The following is a 12,162-nucleotide window of genomic DNA, read 5'->3' on the forward strand; positions in this document are numbered from 1 at the left end:
CCACTGGTTGAAGGACAACATTCAGAGGTAGAGGTTACATACAACATAAAAGAAAATCCTCTGGGATTTAGTATCCATCTTTCAAGAGTGTCCAGAGGAATATGATTTACAGAGCTCATGGTCTTGCAGACATACACAAAGTACTGCTCAGCCACTTGTGTTTTACAGTTTATCCAGATTTGCTGGAACAGTCATGGACTTGTTTGAAAACACCAACAACCAAGGAGTGACAGACAGCACAGGTGAGAGGGCAAGCAGACCCAGAGAAGAAAATCAGAAGAGAAGCCTTCCAAATACAATTTCAAGGAGTACTTTTATCACTGTTTAAAGGTAAATCACCCATGGCTAAATATATGAAAGTCTCAAGATGTGAACTTGAAACTGTAAGATGGAAGGGTACCGTTAACATATTTTTAAAAATCATGCTTCCTGCTCTTTATAGTCAGCTCTAGTTGCATCCCCCAAAAGGCCAATATTAAATATTTAAATGGCAGTAAACTGAGGTCACCAGCTAAGGCTGTGTGATAAGCTTGCAAAGTATAGTTCATAGGGGAGAATTCAAAAATAGTAGAAATTATAGCTAGAAGAAACCTCCAAATATGATCTGGTTAGCCCTCTAGCAACATTAAGCAGTAAAGTGGCTTGGAGGCAGTAGAGAACAGTGGACTCTGTAATACTGCAAATGAGGCTTGATTCCTGAGTCTGTCACTTAACAGCTTGTGAACTTGAAGAAGCTATTTTAACCTTTCTGAGCATCCACTTCCTCCTCTATAAAACAGAGATAATAATAATAATAGTACCCATCTCAAAGAACTGTAGTAGCTGAGACATGGTATTAGTTTAGTAAAAACTGCATATTATAATATACAATTATTATATTATGATCATGTAAGGCTTTATTAAACCCACTTCATAGATGAGGCAACTGAAGCCCATATTTCAGAAATTTGCCCAGGGTTATAGAGTGAGGACTTACAAGAATAAGGAGCCCTTTTTCCTTCTAGGGTAGTGCTCTTTCCACTTCACTATGTTTCTCTTATTAATCAATACAAAACTGAAGCCTGAGGCCAGGCGCGGTGGCTCATGCCTGTAATCCCAGCACTTTGGGAGGCTGAGGCAGGCGGATCACAAGGTCAGGAGATTGAGACCATCCTGGCTAACACGGTGAAGCCCCCTCTCTACTAAAAATACAAAAAACAAAAATTAGCCGGGCATGGTGGTGGGCACCTGTAGTCCCAGCTACTCGGGAGGCTGAGGCGGGAGAATGTTGTGAACCTGAGAGGCGGAGCTTGCAGTGAGCCGAGATCGCGCCACTGCACTCCAGCCTGGGCGACAGAGCAAGACTCCATCTCAAAAAACAAAACAAAACAAAACAAAAAAACTGAAGCCTGAAAGTGAAGGATTTTCACTAACTAAATCAAATTCACAAAGTAAACTCAGGAGCTTCCATCATCCAGGTCTCCTTGTCTACCAAATTATACTTACACTACTTCCCATTCTGTCATACATCCACACCTTTCAGGTCTTCAAAAAAAAAGAAAACCCAAAAGTTTTTGGAGCTGGTTTACTTTTCACTTCTCAGAATAACTTACCTCAGGCCAATCTGGTGTCATAGACTTATGGACGTGTCAGGTATGTGTCACTCGTATATTATGTAAATTTCAGCTTTCTGGGGACAAGAAACAGCCTGCTTGGCGAGTACATTTCTATCAGCACTGTAGAAAATCTTACGATTTTTTTTCAACAGTGTGTTGGTAGATAAAAGCTGCCTACAGTCAGCCTTACTGCTGGTTCACTACAGCTCAGTATTGGCTACACAGAACAAGTGGAATTCACTTTTGGAGTGCAAGGCACACAGTATACAGCTTCTAAAATGGCAGAATATAGAACTTTACCAAAAAGAATCAAGAAAGGGAGGAAAAGGGGAGGTTCCAAGATGGCTGAATAGGAAGAGCTCCAGTCTACAGCTCCCAGCGTGAGCGACGCAGAAGACGGGTGATTTCTGCATTTCCAACTGAGCTTTGAAGAGAGTAGTGGATCTCCCAGCATGGAGTTTAAGATCTGAGAATGGACAGACTGCCTCCTCAAGTGGGTGCCTGACCCCCGAGTAGCCTAACTGGTAGGCACTTCCCAGTAGGGGCCAACTGACACCTCATACGGCTGGGTGCCCCTCTGAGACAAAGCTTCCAGAGGAACGATCAGGCAATTACATTTGCCGTTCTGCAATATTTGCGGCTCTGCAGCCTCCGCTGGTGATACTCAGGCAAACAGGGTCTGGAGTGGACCTCCAGCAAACTCCAACAGACCTGCAGCTGAGGGTCCTGTCTGTTAGAAGGAAAACTAACAAACAGAAAGGGCATCCACACCAAAACCCCATCTGTACGTCACCATCATCAAAGACCAAAGGTAAATAAAACCACAAAGATGGGGAGAAACCAGAGCAGAAAAGCTGAAAATTCTAAAAATCAGAGTGCCTCTTCTCCTCCAAAGAAACGCAGATCCTCGCCAGGAACAGAGCAAAGCTGGATGGAGAATGACTTTAACGAGTTGAAAGAAGGCGGCTTCAGACGATCAGTAATAACAAACTTCTCCGAGCTAAAGGAGGATGTTCGAATCCATCGCAAAGAAGCTAAAAACCTTGAAAAAAGGTTAGACGAATGGCTAACTAGAATAACCAGTGTAGAGAAGACTTAAATGACCGGATGGAGCTGAAAACCATGGCACGAGAATTATGTGATGCACACACAAGCTTCAGTAGCCGACTCGATCAACTGGAAAAAACGGTAAGAGTGACTGAAGATCAAATGAATGAAATGAAGCAAGAAGAGAAGTTTAGAGAAAAAAAGAGTAAAAAGAAACGAACAAAGCCTCCAAGAAATATGGGACTATGTGAAAAGACCAAATCTACATCTGACTGGTGTACCTGAAAGTAATGGGGAGAATGGAACCAAGTTGGAAAACACTCTGCAGGATAATATCCAGGAGAACTTCCTCAACCTAGCAAGGAAAGCCAACATTCAAATTCAGGAAATACAGAGAATGCCACAAATATACTCCTCGAGAAGAGCAACTCCAAGACACAAAATTGTCAGATTCATCAAAGCTGAAATGAAGGAAAAAATGTTAAGGACAGCCAGAGGGAAAGGTCGGGTTACCCACAAAGGGAAGCCCATCAGACTAACAGCAGATCTCTTGGCAGAAACTCTACAAGCCAGAAGAGAGTGGGGGCCAATATTCAACATTCTTAAAGAAAATAATTTTCAACCCAGAATTTCATACCCAGTCAAACTAAGCTTCATAAGTGAAGGAGAAATAAAATCCTTTACAGACAAGCAAATGCTGAGAGATTTTGTCACGACCAGGCGAGCTCCTGAAGGAAGCACTAAACATGGAAAGGAACAACCAGTACCAGCCACTGCAAAAACATGCCAAATTGTAAAGACCATCAATGCTAGGAAGAAACTGCATCAACTAAAGAGCAAAATAATCAGCTAACATCATAATGACAGGATCATATTCACATATTAACAATATTGACCTTAAATGTAAATGGGCTAAATGCTCCAGTTAAAAGACACAGACTGGCAAATTGGATAAAGAGTCAAGACCCATCAGTGTGCTGTATTCAGGAGACCCATCTCACGTGCAGAGACACACATAGGCTAAAAATAAAGGGATGGAGGAAGATCTACCATGCAAATGGAAAACAAAAAAAAGCAGGGGTTGCAATCCTAGTCTTTGATTAAACAGACTTTAGACCAACAAAGATCAAAAGAGACAAAGAAGGCCATTACATAATGGTAAAGGGATCAATTCAACAAGAAGAGCTAACTATCCTAAATATATACGCACCCAATACAGGAGCACCCAGATTCATAAAGCAAGTCCTTAGAGACCTACAAAGAGACTTAGACTACCACACAATAATAATGGGAGACTTTAACACCCCACTGTCAACATAAGACAGATCAACGAGACAGAAGGTTAACAAGGATATCCAGGAATTGAACTCAGCTCTGCACCAAGCGGACCTAGTAGACATCTACAGAACTCTCCACCCCAAATCAACAGAATATACATTCTACTCAGCACCACATCGCACTGATTCCAAAATTGACCACATAGTTGGAAGTAAAGCACTCCTCAGCAAATGTAAATGAACAGAAATTATAACAAACTGTCTCTCAGACCACAGTGCAATCAAACTAGAACTCAGGATGAAGAAACTCTCTCAAAACCAATCAACTACATGGAAACTGAACAACTTGCTCCTGAATGACTACTGGGTACATAACGAAATGAAGCCAGAAATAAAGATGTTCTTTGAAACCAATGAGAACAAAGACACAACATACAAGAATCTCTGGGACACATTTAAAGCAGTGTGTAGAGGGAAATTTATAGCACTAAATGCCCACAAGGGAAAGCAGGAAAGATCTAAAACTGATACCCTAACATCACAATTAAAAGAACTAGAGAAGCAAGAGCAAACACATTCAAAAGCTAGCAGAAGGCAAGAAATAGCTAAGATCAGAGCAGAACTGAAGGAGATCGAGACACAAAAAAACTTTCAAAAAAATCAATGAATCCAGGAGCTGGTTTTTTGAAAAGATCAACAAAATTGATAGACTGCTAGCAAGATTAATAAAGAAGAAAAGAGAGAAGAATCAAATAGATGCAATAAACAATGATAAAGGGGATATCACCACCGATCCCACAGAAATACAAACTACAATCAGAGAATGCTATAAACACCTCTACGCAAATAAACTAGAAAATCTAGAAGAAATGGATAAATTCCTGGACACATACACCCTCCCAAGACTAAACCAAGAAGAAGTTGAATCCCTGAGTAGACCAATAACAGGCTCTGAAATTAAGGCAATAATTAATAGCTTGCCAACCAAAAAAAGTCCAGGACCAGATGGATTCACAGCTGAATTCTACCAGAGGTACAAAGAGGAGCTGGTACCATTCCTTCTGAAACTATTCCAATCCATAGAAAAAGAGGGAATCCTCCCTAACTCATTTTATGAGGCCAGCATCATCCTGATACCAAAGCCTGGCAAAGACACAACAAAAAAGAGAATTTTAGACCAATAACCCTGATGAACATCGATGCGAAAATCCTCAATAAAATACTGGCAAACCAAATCCAGCAGTACATCAAAAACCTTATCCACCACGATCAAGTTAGCTTCATCCCTGGGATGCAAGGCTGGTTCAACATACGCAAATCAATAAATGTAATCCATCATATAAACAGAACCAAAGACAAAAACCACTTGATTATCTCAATAGATGCAGAAAAGGCCTTTGACAAAATTCAACAGCCCTTCATGCTAAAAACTCTCAATAAATCAGGTATTGATGGGGTGTATCTCAAAATAATAAGAGCTATTTATGACAAACCCACAGCCAATATCATACTGAATGGGCAAAAGCTAGAAGCATTCCCTTTGAAAACTGGCACAAGACAGGGATGCTCTCTCTCACCACTCTTATTCAACATAGCGTTGGAAGTTCTGGCCAGGGCAATCAGGTGGGAGAAAGAAATAAAGGGTATTCAATTAGGAAAAGAGGAAGTCAGACTGTCCCTGTTTGCAGATGACATGATTGTATATTTAGAAAACCCCATCGTCTCAGCCCAAAATCTCCTTAAGCTGATAAGCAACTTCAGCAAAGTCTCAGGATACAAAATCAATGTGTAAAAATCACAAGCATTCCTATACACCAATAACAGACAAACAGAGAGCCAAATCATGAGTGAATGCCCATTCACAATTGCTTCAAAGAGAATAAAATACCTAGGAATCCAACTTACAAGGGATGTGAAGGACCTCTTCAAGGAGAATTACAAACCACTGCTCAATGAAATAAAAGAGGACACAAACAAATGGAAGAACATTCCATGCTCATGGATAGGAAGAATCAATATCGTGAAAGTGGCCATACTGCCCAAGGTAATTTATAGATTCAATGCCATCCCCATCAAGCTACCAATGACTTTCTTCACAGAATTGGAAAAAACTACTTTAAAGTACATATGGAACCAAAAAAGAGCCCTCATTGCCAAGACAATCCTAAGCCAAAAGAACAAAGCTGGAGACATCATGCTATCTGACTTCAAACTATACTACAAGGCTACAGTAATCAAAACAGCATGGTACTGGTACCAAAACAGATATATAGACCAATGGAACAGAACAGAGCCCTCAGAAATAATACCACAGATCTACAACCATCTGATCTTTGACAAACCTGATAAAAACAAGAAATGGGGAAAGGATTCCCTATTTAATAAATGGTTCTGGGAAAACTGGCTAGCCATATGTAGAAAGCTGAAACTGGATCCCTTCCTTACACCTTATACAAAAAGTAATTCAAGATGGATTAAAGACTTAAATGTCAGACCTAAAATCATAAAAACCCTAGAAGAAAACCTAGGCAAAAAAAAAAAAAAAAAAGAAAATCTAGGCAATACCATTCGGGACAGGCATGGGCAAGGACTTCTTCACGTCTAAAACACCAAAAGCAATGGCAACAAAAGCCAAAATTGAGAAATGGGATCTAATTAAACTAAAGAGCTTCTGCACTGCAAAAGAAACTACCATCAGAATAAATAGGCAACCTACAGAATGGGAGAAAATTTCTGCAATCTACCCATCTGACAAAGGGCTAATATCCAGAATCTACAAAGAACTTAAACAAATTTACAAGAAAAAATCAAACAACCCCATCAAAAAGTGGGCAAAGGATATGAACAGACACTTCTCAAAAGAAGACATTTATGCAGCCAACAGACACATGAAAAAATGGTCATCATCACTGGCCATCAGAGAAATGCAAATCAAAACCACAATGAGATACCATCTCACACCAGTTAGAATGGTGATCATTAAAAAGTCAGGAAACAACAGGTGCTAGAGAGGATGTGGAGAAATAGGAACATTTTTACACTGTTGGTGGGACTGTAAAGTAGTTCAACCATTGTGGAAGACAGTGTGGCAATTCCTCAAGGATCTAGAACTAGAAATACCATTTGACCCAGCCATCCCATTACTGGGTATATACCCAAAGGATTATAAATCATGCTGCTATAAAGACACATGCACACGTATGTTTATTGCGGCACTATTCACGACAGCAAAGACTTGGAACCAACCCAAATGTCCATCAATGATAGACTGGGTTAAGAAAATGGGCACATATACACCATGGAATACTATGCAGCCATAAAAAAGGATGAGATCATGTCCTTTGTAGGGACATGGATGAAGCTGGAAATCATCACTCTGAACAAACTGTCGCAGGGAGAGAAAACCAAACACCGCATGCTCTCACTCATAGGGGGGCACTGAACAATGAAAACACTTGGACACAGGATGGGAAACATCACACACTGGGGCCTGTCTTGGGGTGGGGGGAGGGGGGAGGGATAGCATTAGTAGATATACCTAATGTAAATGACAAGTTAATGGGTGCAGCACACCAACACGGCACATGTATACATATGTAACAAACCTCCACGTTGTGTACATGTACCCTAGAACTTAAAGTATAATAAAAAATAATAATAATAAATAAATAAAATAAAAAAAGAAAGGGAGGAAAAAACAAGAAAATAGTCCTTATTATAACAAAATCTAGAAGAGTGGATAGTATTCAATAACTTAAAATATAGATACTGCTGTTGATTCAATAAATATTTAGCTAACATCTATTATATGCGAAGCATCATTCCAAGTACCAGGAATGCAAAGATGAAGACTAAATGAGGCCGGGCACAAATGGCTCACACCTATAATCCCAACACTTTGGGACGCCAAGGCGGGCAGATCACTTGAGGCCAGGAGTTCAAGACAAGCCTGGCTAACATGGTGAAACCCCGTCTCTACTAAAAATACAAAAATTAGCCAGGTATGGTGGCGGGTGCCTGTAATCCCAGCTACTCGGGAGGCTGAGGCGGGAGAATCTCTTGAACCCAGGAGATGGAGGTTGCAGTGAGCCAAGATTGCACCACTGCACTCCGGCCTGGGCAACAGAGGGAGACTCTGCCTCAAAAAAAAATTTAAATGATGCCTACCTTCAAGCAACCAGTGTAATAGGGAAAAGACTTGTAACAGAGATAGGGAGGAGAGTAAAATGAAAAAAGCCAGGAAGAAGCATTACCCCCAGAAGAGTCATATTTCACTTGGCAAGGAGCCTCAAGAGTGCTGGTACAGATTAAATGGTATAGAAACTTGACCCGTAGGCTTGTCAGTTCACTTGTCTGTTCTGTAAAAGCAAGCAAGGCTATTCAATCTCAGTCTTTATTCCCTGCCCACCTCATTTGCTCCAGCCCACATCATGAGAACAAATAAAATTCCTTTCTCTACTTCATCCTCCTTTAGAAGACTGGGTGAAAGGAACAACTTTACTCCCAGAAAGCTTCTTTTTCCAACGAACCTAAATGCCAATCCATAAAAAATCTAGATTTCATTGATAAGAACTTTAGAGTTCAGCAAAAGAGCTAGGGAATCTCAAGTATTCCCCCAACAGAAACCCAAGTTGAGGCCGTTTGAATAGCTGTCTGATCTCCAAGGAGCCTCTGGAGAACAGAAAGGAAAAAAAAAAAAACTATGTTCAAGAAAGACGAACTTGAGTTCAAGATTCACTTAAATGGAAGCCTATAAGGATTACTCTTCCTTTCTTAGAATGGTCCCAATAAACCAGAAGAAAAGGAAAGAGAATCCAAATGATTATATAAATATGTGATGACATATGTATTTCTCTAGCACATCCTTTCATGAAGATTGCGTTTTGCATGGTACCGGTACAAAAACAGACACATAGACCAATGGAAAGTATAGAAAACTCAAAAATAAAGCACATACTTAAAACAATCTTATCTTTGACAAGGCTGACAAAAACAAGCACTGGGAAAAGGACTCCCTGTTTAATAAATGGTGCTGGGATAACTGGCTAGCCATATGCGGAAGAATGAAACTGGACCCTTACCTTTCACTATATACAAAAATTAACTCAAGATAGATTAAAGATTTAAATGTAAGATCTCAAACTATAAAAATTCTAGAAGAAAACCTAGGAAATATCCTTCTCAACATCAGCCTTGGCAAATAATTCTTGGCCAAGTCCCCAAAAGCAATTGAAACAAAAACAAAAATTGACAAGTGGGACCTAATTAAACTAAAAAGCTTCTGCACAGCAAAAGAAACTATCAATAGACAACCTACAGAATGGGAAAAAATATTCACAAACTATGCATCCAACAAAGGTCTAATATCCAGAATCTATAAGGAACTTAAATCAAGAAGCAAAAACCAAATAACCCCATTTAAAAATGGTCAAAGGACATGAACAGACATTTTCTCAAAAGAAGATATATAAGTGGCCAAGAAACATATGAAGAAATGCTCATTATCACTCATCATCAGAGAAATGCAAATCAAAACCACAGTGAAATATCATCTCATGCCAGTCAGAATGACTATTATTAAAAAGTCAAAAAAAAAAAAAAAAACAGATGCTGGCAAGGCTGCTGAGAAAAGAGGATGCTTATACACTGTTGGTGGGAATGTAAATTAATTCAGCTACTGTGGAAATGAGTTTGGAGATTTCTCAAAGAACTTAAAACAGAGCTACCATTTGACTCGGCAATCCCATTCATTAGTGGGTATGCCAAAGGAAAATACCTCATTCTCCCCATGCACTCGTACATTCATCGCTGCACTATTCACAACAGCAAAGACATGGAGTCAACCTAGGTGCCCATCAAGGTGAATTGGATAAAGAAAATATGGTACATATATACCATGGAATACTATGCAGCCATAAAAAAAGAATAAAATCATGTCCTTTGCAGCAACATGGATGGAGCTAGAGGCCATAATCCTAAGTGAATTAATGTAGGTACTGAAAACCAAATACCACATGTTCTCACTTATAAGTGGGAGCTAAACATTGAGCATTCATGAACATGAACATGGGAGCAACAGACACTGTGGACTGCTAGAGGGGAGAAGGGAGAGGGGTAGTGGGTCAAAAACTACCTATTGGGTACTATGCTCACTACCTGGGTGCAATGTACCCATGTAACAAACCTGCACATGTATTCCCTGTATCTAAAATAAAAGTTGGAAGAAAAAGAATATTAATGTGTTTTTAAAGTGTTTATCTCATTCAGCCTAAAAACAGTTCTGTAATATTCAAAAAGTGGTAATCAGCTGGGCATGGTGGCTCATGCCTAGAATCCCAACACTTTGAGAGCCCAAGGCAAGAGGATTACTTGAGGCCTGGAGTTCAAAACCAGCCTGGTCAACATACTGAAACTCTGTTTCTACAAAAGATAAATTTTAAATTTAGCTGGGCATGATAGTACATACCTGTAGTCCCAGCTACTGGGGAGGCTGAGGCAGGAGGATTCCTTGAGCCCGGGAGTTCAAGGCTACAATGAGCCATGATGATGCCACTGTACTCCAGCCTGAACAACAGAGTAAAATTCTGTCTCAGAAAAATAAAAAAGGTAGTAATCATTTTGACTTTTACACATTCTAAGTATACTTTATAAAGAAGTATGACCTTTTTTTTTTTTTGAGACAGAGTCTCTCTCTGTTGGCCAGGCTGGAGTGCAGTGGCACCATCTTGGCTCACTGCCACCTCTGCCTACTGGGTTCAAGCGATTCTCCTGCCTCAGCCTCCCTAGTAGCTGGGATTACAGGCGCGTGCCACCATGCTTGGCTGATTTTTGTATTTTTAGTAGAGATGGGGTTTCACCATGTTGGTCAGGCTGGTCTCCAACTCCTGACCTCATGATCTGCCCACCTCAGCCTCCCAAAGTGCTGGGATTACAGGCTTGAGCCACCATGCCTGGCCTAAGTATGACCTTTCAAATATATAATCTATGAAAGATATCCTCCCTCTAGAAATATTCCTTTAAAAAATTTTTTTAAGTTCTAATTTTCATGGGTACATAGTAAGTGTATATATTTTTGGGGCACATACGATGTTTTGATACAGACATGCAATGTTAAATAATCATATCATGGAGAATAGGGTATCCACCCCATCAAGCATTTATCCTTTGTGTTACAAACAATCTAAATATACTCTTTGAGTTATTTTAAAATGAACAATTAAGTTATCATTGACTAGAGTCACCCTGTTGTGCTATCAAATAGCAGGTCTTATTCATTCTTTTTTTTTTTTTTGTACCCATCAACCATCCCCCCCTCTTCCCCCAGCCCCCTGCTACCCTTCCCAACCTCTGGTAACCATCCTTCTATTCTCTTTGTCCATGAGTTTAATTGTTTTGATTTTTACATCCCACAAACAAGTGAGAACATCCAATGTTTGTTTTTCTGTGCCTGGCTTATTTCACTTAACATAATGATCTTCAGTTCCATTCATGTTGTTGCAAATGACAGGATCTCATTCTTTCTTAGGGCCAAATAATACTCCATTGTGTATATGTACCACATTTTCTTTACCCATTCATCTGTTGATGGACACTTAGATTGCCTCCAAATCTTAGTATTCTAAACAGTGCTGCAACAAACATAGGAGTACTGATATTTATTCGATACACTAATTTCCTTTCTTTTGGGTATATACCCAGCAGTGGAATTGCTGGATCATATGGCAGCCCTATTCCTAGTTTTTTGAGGAACCTCCAAACTGTTCTCCACAGTGGTTATACTAATTTACATCCCCATCAACAGGGTAGAAGGGTTCCCTTTCTCCACATCCTCGCCAGCATTTGTTATTGCCTGTCTTTAGGATATAAGCCATTGTAACTGGGGTGAGATGTTATCTCATTGTAGTTTTGATTTGCATTTCTCTGATGATCAATGATGTTGAGCACCTTTGCTTATGCCTGTTTGCCATTTGTATGTCTTGTTTTGAGAAGTGTCTATGCACATCTTTTGTCCATTTTTTGATGGGATTATTGGATGTTTTCCTATAGAGATGTTTGAGCTCCTTATATATTCTGGTTATTAATCCCTTGTCAGATGCGTAGTTTGCAAATATTTTCTCCCATTCTGTGGGTTGTCTCTTCACTTTGCTGAATACACTTAAATCATTAAGTGATTGGCACAGCATCCTGTAGAAAGAAAACTGCAGAGGAATATTAGCCTAGATTCCATGAGAAAAGCCAGCCAT

At 39.8% G+C, this 12,162-nt stretch overlaps 1 protein-coding gene across 6 annotated transcripts in view; it reads right to left on the reverse strand.

The window, feature by feature from the left end:
* The window catches only part of CSTPP1 (centriolar satellite-associated tubulin polyglutamylase complex regulator 1), a 233,356-nt gene that overhangs the window by 174,788 nt on the left and 46,406 nt on the right, over positions 1 to 12,162 (reverse strand).

The sequence above is a fragment of the Pongo abelii genome, chromosome 9, assembly GCF_028885655.2.
Source record: "Pongo abelii isolate AG06213 chromosome 9, NHGRI_mPonAbe1-v2.0_pri, whole genome shotgun sequence".
NCBI classification, from domain to species: domain Eukaryota; kingdom Metazoa; phylum Chordata; class Mammalia; order Primates; family Hominidae; genus Pongo; species Pongo abelii.